The sequence below is a fragment of the Corapipo altera genome, unplaced genomic scaffold (genome assembly GCF_003945725.1).
Source record: "Corapipo altera isolate COAL_440 unplaced genomic scaffold, ASM394572v1 206, whole genome shotgun sequence".
NCBI lineage: Eukaryota > Metazoa > Chordata > Aves > Passeriformes > Pipridae > Corapipo > Corapipo altera.
This window is the reverse complement of record NW_020885032.1, coordinates 472,707-478,778: the sequence shown is the minus strand read 5'-3', so window position 1 is coordinate 478,778 and position 6,072 is coordinate 472,707.

Here is a 6,072-nt window from a genome sequence, read left to right as displayed (position 1 = left end):
CGCTGCCTAATTAATTGAGTGGTCAGGATGCTAATTACCCAGGTTTATTGAGACTGGAGGAGTATGAAGGGCAATGCTGCAGCTCATCAGGAGCACAGGGACTGGAAATGGGAAGCGCAGCTCCCTTCCTTCTCCCCTGACAGGCCGACAAATCCGTGGATCCGCGGATTTATGGACTCGGAGGTGGAGACGAGCGGGGTCGTGCCGGGCTCGTTGGTTTGGTTTCAAGGGTTCCCAGCCTTTGCTCCCACTTTCCATGCATTCCTCTGGCTCATCCATCACTTCAGCCTAACTCAGGTGTCTCCTCAGTCCTTACCTGCTCATTCCCTGCTCACATGAGGGAAAACAGGGCTGCCACGTATCCCTTTAGTTCTGGAAATCTGGGACACCTGCTGGCTCATATTTACACATTAAATTCCCTGACAGTGGCAGTTCATGGATTTTTCCTGCCCAACCTCCTTTCCAGTCCTCTGGTGACAGAGTGTCTTAATTCCCAATATTCAAATCCTCCTTTTCCAGAAACCCTTTCCCTGCCCTGAAGCCTCCTGCTGTTCCTCAACCCTCAGGACTTCTGGGTCTATATCCAAGATTTTTCCGTTTCTGCTGGAAACCAGGACAGAGATTTCCAGTGGGAGTTGAGAGAAGAACTGGGATTGTGCAGCTGAAGGAGGATTTTCTGGGATTTGGGCTCTGGTCCTGGATTAATTTAGGGAAGTTTGTTTCAGGGGATTTGAGGGTTGTATCTCAGTTCCTCAACCAACCAACGCCCAGGAGATCCTTCAGGACCTCTTCCATAAAGTGGTAGGATTGGGAAGAGGGGGAGTGTCCTTAGGAAATGAAGGAATATTTTATATGGATTTGCACTTCTCTTTTTTGCAACAGGAGGCTTTGAGCATTCCCAGGGGGATTGAAGTGGGAATTCCCCCTTGGAGGAGCAGAAGGAGGCCAAGCCCAGGACACAGGTGGGGAGGGAGGAGTCTTTATTTCAACATTCCCTGTGTTTGGAATTGTTTGAGAGCAGGGAAATGGTGTCTGGGGAGAAAAAAAATGGGTGTTTGAGCTGGAGGTGGAAATTTGGAAATAATCCAGGACTTCCAGGAAGCTGAGGATGCAAAAGTACCTCAGGATTACAGCCTCCGACATGACGGAGGAGGACTTTGGTGTTCTCCTGGGAGAATATTTCCCTAAATTTCTGGGCTCAGGAGCATGAGGGACATAGAGTAACAAGACCCTCCTCCCTTATCACTTCTCTCATCCCTTGTTTTCCAGTCCTCTGGTAACAGTGTCTTAATTCTCAATGTTCAAATCCTCCTTTTCCAGAAAGCCTTTCCCTGCCCCGAAGCCTCCTGCTGTTTCTCAAACCTGAGGACTTCTGGGTCTATATCCAAGATTTTTCCATATCTGCTGTAAACCAGGACAGAGATTTTCCCAAGGAGTCAAGAAAACACCTCAAATTGTGCAGTGCTGAAAAAAACCCTGAACATGCCCCATCTAAAAACCATTTTATAGCACATTCCTGCTCCAGGTGAGGAGATTTTACCCCTGTTTTGGCCGGAATTAAGTGTATTTCCAAGAAAGATGAATCCACCCTGCCCTTATTTGGGGTGTAGCATCCACATCAATCCATAAATATTGTCTTCCAGGATTTATTTGGGTGCCTGAGTTTCAGAAATGCTGGAGTAGATCCCCTTTTCCTCCTAAATCCACAAAAGCTTGTGGATTTAGGAACTGTCACCGGGCTCGTTTTCCTTCTGGTTGCTCCTGCTTCCGAACAAACGGGAGCTGCCCTGGGTGAAGCTCATCCCACATTCCAACACCTTGCCATGGAATTGCCTGGAATTCAACCACGAGCTGAGAAGTCAGAGTGCTCAAATCGTGCTCTTGGAATTCTCTGTTGCATCTGGAAAATGGGAAAACCCCTGTTCCGGGCTCTGTAAATCCCTAAAGGACGAGGCGGCTTTGGCAGCGGATCTTCCCGATCCGTGGGGAGCACGGACAGGGATGAAACTCCTGGAAGCAAAGTTTCTGTGCCTGCATCTGTGATTTGCTTTTAGCTGTTCCTCTTTTGAGGAATTCCAGGTAGAAATGAAATTTCCAGCTGAGGGCTGGAGCTCCTCTGCTCTGGAGCCAGGCTGGGAGAGCTGGGAAAGTCCAGGCTGGAGAAAAGATGGATCCAGGGAGACCCTGGAGCTCCTTCCAGGGCCTAAAGGGGCTCCAGGAGAGCTGGAGAGGGACCTGGGACGAGGGATGGAGGGACAGGACACAGGGAATGACTTCCCACTACCAGAGGAGAGGGTTAGGTGGGATATTGGGAAGGAATTCTTGACTGGGAGGGTGATGAGGGACTGGGATGGAATTCCCAGAGAAGCTGTGGCTGCCCCACTCTTGGAAGTGTGCCAAGGCCAGGTTGGAGCAACCTGGGATAGTGGGAGGTGTCCCTGCCCATGGCAGGGGGTTGGAATTCCACGATCTTTAAGCTCCCTTCCAACCCAAACTGTTCCATGGTGATCTCAGTTTCGCAGAACATTCCCTGAAAAAAAAAAAAAGATCAAATTCCTGATAGTCAAAAATTCCCACTTTTCAGTCTTACAGGAAAAATTTGTCTCCATGTCCCTGAAAACTGAGAGATCAGAAGGATCTGCAGCTCCAGTGACCCGTAACCTCCTCCTTAAATCTGGGATAATCCAGACACGGATTGCTCTGCACTTCCCCTGTTTCACCAGTTCTTTCCCAAATATCCACAACCAGCACTTTTAGGGAGAAGCCACAATATATTTAAATTATCCCTGTACCAAACAACGGGGAAGAATCGATTATTAATTGTGGAAATTGGTAGTTGGGAAGTTTTCCTGCTCACGTTCCTTCTTCCTGACGGGATAGGGAAAATGAGGATGTAAATCTCAGTCTTGGACATGTCCGGAGGATTTGTGGTTTGGGTCTAATGATGTCAAAATTGGGTCAGATGATGCTGAGCATAAAAAGCTCTTCCTTAAAAAAAAAATCACCTGGATTTGTGTCCTGTTCTAGTTTTCCCTTTGGAAAAACGAGTATTAAACAGATAAAAGAAATAACAACTTTTTATAACTTTATTTTATAATTTATATTGCATTAATTAAATAGAGCTTGTGGAGCACATTCCCGTGGGAGAATTCCATTGGGGAAGGGCAGCTGCAGAGAAATTGGGGAAAAAAACCCTGGCTTTTGCAAGGACATGGATTTTATCCCCGTGTTTGTGTGGCTTTATGGTGGAATTTCAATCCAATCGGGAAGGTTCCTTTAGATTTGATGAATTCCAGCACTTTCCAAAGGGCAGAAATAAAATCAAAGCATGAGGAATATTTTCAGGATTGTGCCTTCCATAAAAATGTTATGTAGGTATAAAAATCTATGTATAATTATGTATATAAATATATAAATATATATTTATATGTAAAATACAACTATAAATCCATATAAACTTGGGGGGTATCATATATATAAAATATTTATATATGTATATATAGATATATATTTATATATAAAATACAATTAGAAATACATATAAATTTGGGGGTATAATATATATAAAAATATTTATATATTTATATATGAAACACAACTATAAATCCATATAAATTTGGGGGTATAACATCCAATATTATTATCCATAATAATATAGATAATGTCCAATATTATTATCCACATTATCTAAAAATAAATACGTATCTCTTGATTTGGGATGAAGCAGGACCGGGAATTTGGGAGTGTGACCGAGTTGATACATTTTCCGGCACAGATTTAGTAAAACAGCTTATTCCCATCGATTTTCCTGACGTGGCACATTTTTGGATTTTCTTTTCTTTGCTCTTCATCTCCCGACAAATGGGTTATACCTGGATGCAGGAGGCTCTTTCCAAACATTTAGGGACCGTTTTAACCTCAAAGATCCCGTTCCTGCCATCCTATAATCTGTTGGAATCACCCCCAAAATCAAATCCCTTGGATTTCCTTGGAAATATTGATTCCTCGAGATTCCTTTTGGAATTTCCATCGTCGGGATGGGATGGTTTATACGGAAAAGCAAAATTTCTTTCCTCTCTTCCCCAAATTTGGGGCTTTTTTTTTGGGGGGGGGGGATAAGGAATAAAACTGAATCCAGTAGGGGATTCCTGATATCCTTCAGATCCCAGCTGGTGGGACTAAGCCCAGGTCCCACATCCCTGGTCCATTTTGAGGGATAACTTGGATGTTTTTTCTCCTGGAAAAAGAGAGGATCAACAGCTGATGGCAACACCTTGATTTAAAAACAAATCCCGGGATGTCCAGGGGTGGAGGGAGGTTGGAATTCCGCCCTCCAGAAATACCTTGAGGAAGGAACATCCAGCAGCACCCACCCGTCCTTGTGGGATAAGAACCACCCTCAGGAAAAGCATCTTTCTGGTCATTCCCAAAGCTGGCATTCCCTAGGGAATCCCCCTCCATCCCTGCCAGCATCCAAAGGGGGTCCCTGTGTGGGGGGACATTTTTGGGGTTGTACTTCGCCGGCCAAAATCCATTAAACGGCCCCATCTCCCAGGAATCCATCTCCCTGGAACCCGTCTTCCCTGGAATCGCCGCATTACAACCAAACAGGATTTGTTCCACTCCAATTTGTCAAGATTGGACGAGGCCTCAAAGTTGGCGGAGACGTTTATTAAAAGGTTTCTCAGGGATTGGAGTGAGAGAGGCAATTACTTTCCCGGGAAGAGAGGCTCCCATCCCTGTTCCGTGGCACGGGAAGGGATGAGGGTGTTTCTCTTCCTTCTCTGGCAATAAATAGAAATCAGATAAAGAGCCTTTTTCCCCCTCCTTAAACCTTCAGGTGCTGTGGGAACCTAAAAGGAGGATGGAGAGGATGGTTGTGCGTGTGACATTCCCGCTGCCGGCATCCAAAAGCACCTGGGAACAGACCCCAAAAAACCTGTCCTGACCTGAAGGATCTCTTCCCAAAAAAGGGTCCACATCTGGCCATCCTTCTTTTTTCTGGCTCTAGGTGTTCCCTCCACGGCCCCCTGGAGGGTCGGGGACCTTGTGGGAGGTGGGGATGGATCGGGAACGGATGAACCGCACGTGCCACCCCCGGGAAGTCTGGATACGACTCCCCCTCCGGAGCTTTTGGTTTCAGGGAAGAGGGTTGGCTCTTGGAAAAGGAAGATGTCTGCCTGCCTGGAGCCTGCCAGGGGAAAGGGTGGAAGCAGCAAACAGCCGCGATTTGGGAATCACACCGGTTACTTCTGGGAAGGAGGGAGGGATGAGATCACGGCTCTGGAACGATGCCAGCCCACCCCGGCTTGGGAGGTGGCACTTTGTGCCAGCCAAACCCCTCTGCTCCAGTGGATGCCAACAGTGGAACACCTTTGGGGGCACCGTGGTGCTTAAATCCCCCTCAAAACTAATTTCCAGGGCTTTCCCACCTTCAAAAGAGTAGGAGAAGGTTCCTCCAGGAAAGAGGGAGAGTGTCTGGAAACACCTCCTCTGCACAGTCAGGGGAGTGTTCCTGGGCCTTCACTTTGGATAATCTGGAATAACTGCAGCGAATAATCCCTGGGGGATGGAAGTGGAGCAGAGCCAGCAGAGGTTGAACCCCAAATTAACCCTTGGCACGAGCCCATGGATTTATCCGGAGGCCCTTTTGTAGGCAAAAGATTTTTATTTCACTGCCTTAAGTGGGCTTTGGATGGAACCTCTGGAAAACGCAGTGGAGGGTTGAGAGAAACCCACCTGAGCCAATTAATCAAATAAATCACTGCTCAAGCATCTGAGACGGAGGTGGCCCAGTTTGAAGAGCTGCTCCAGCATTTCAGCATTCCCTGTATCTCCCGGATTATTGTTATTTAATTGTATTGAAGCTGCATTTGGAAGCTGGTGGGCACCAGTTCCCGGGTGAGAGCTCCCTGCTTTATTTTGAGTTTCAGACGAGTTTTCACTGATGTTATTAAACTTATTTCAAATTAAAGTGTGTGTGTGTGTGTGTGGGGAGAAGTGTTTTCTGTTTTGAGCTGAAAGGGAAGCGAAGAAATAACTCCCCACCGAGAGCAATTCTTCTCCTTTCAA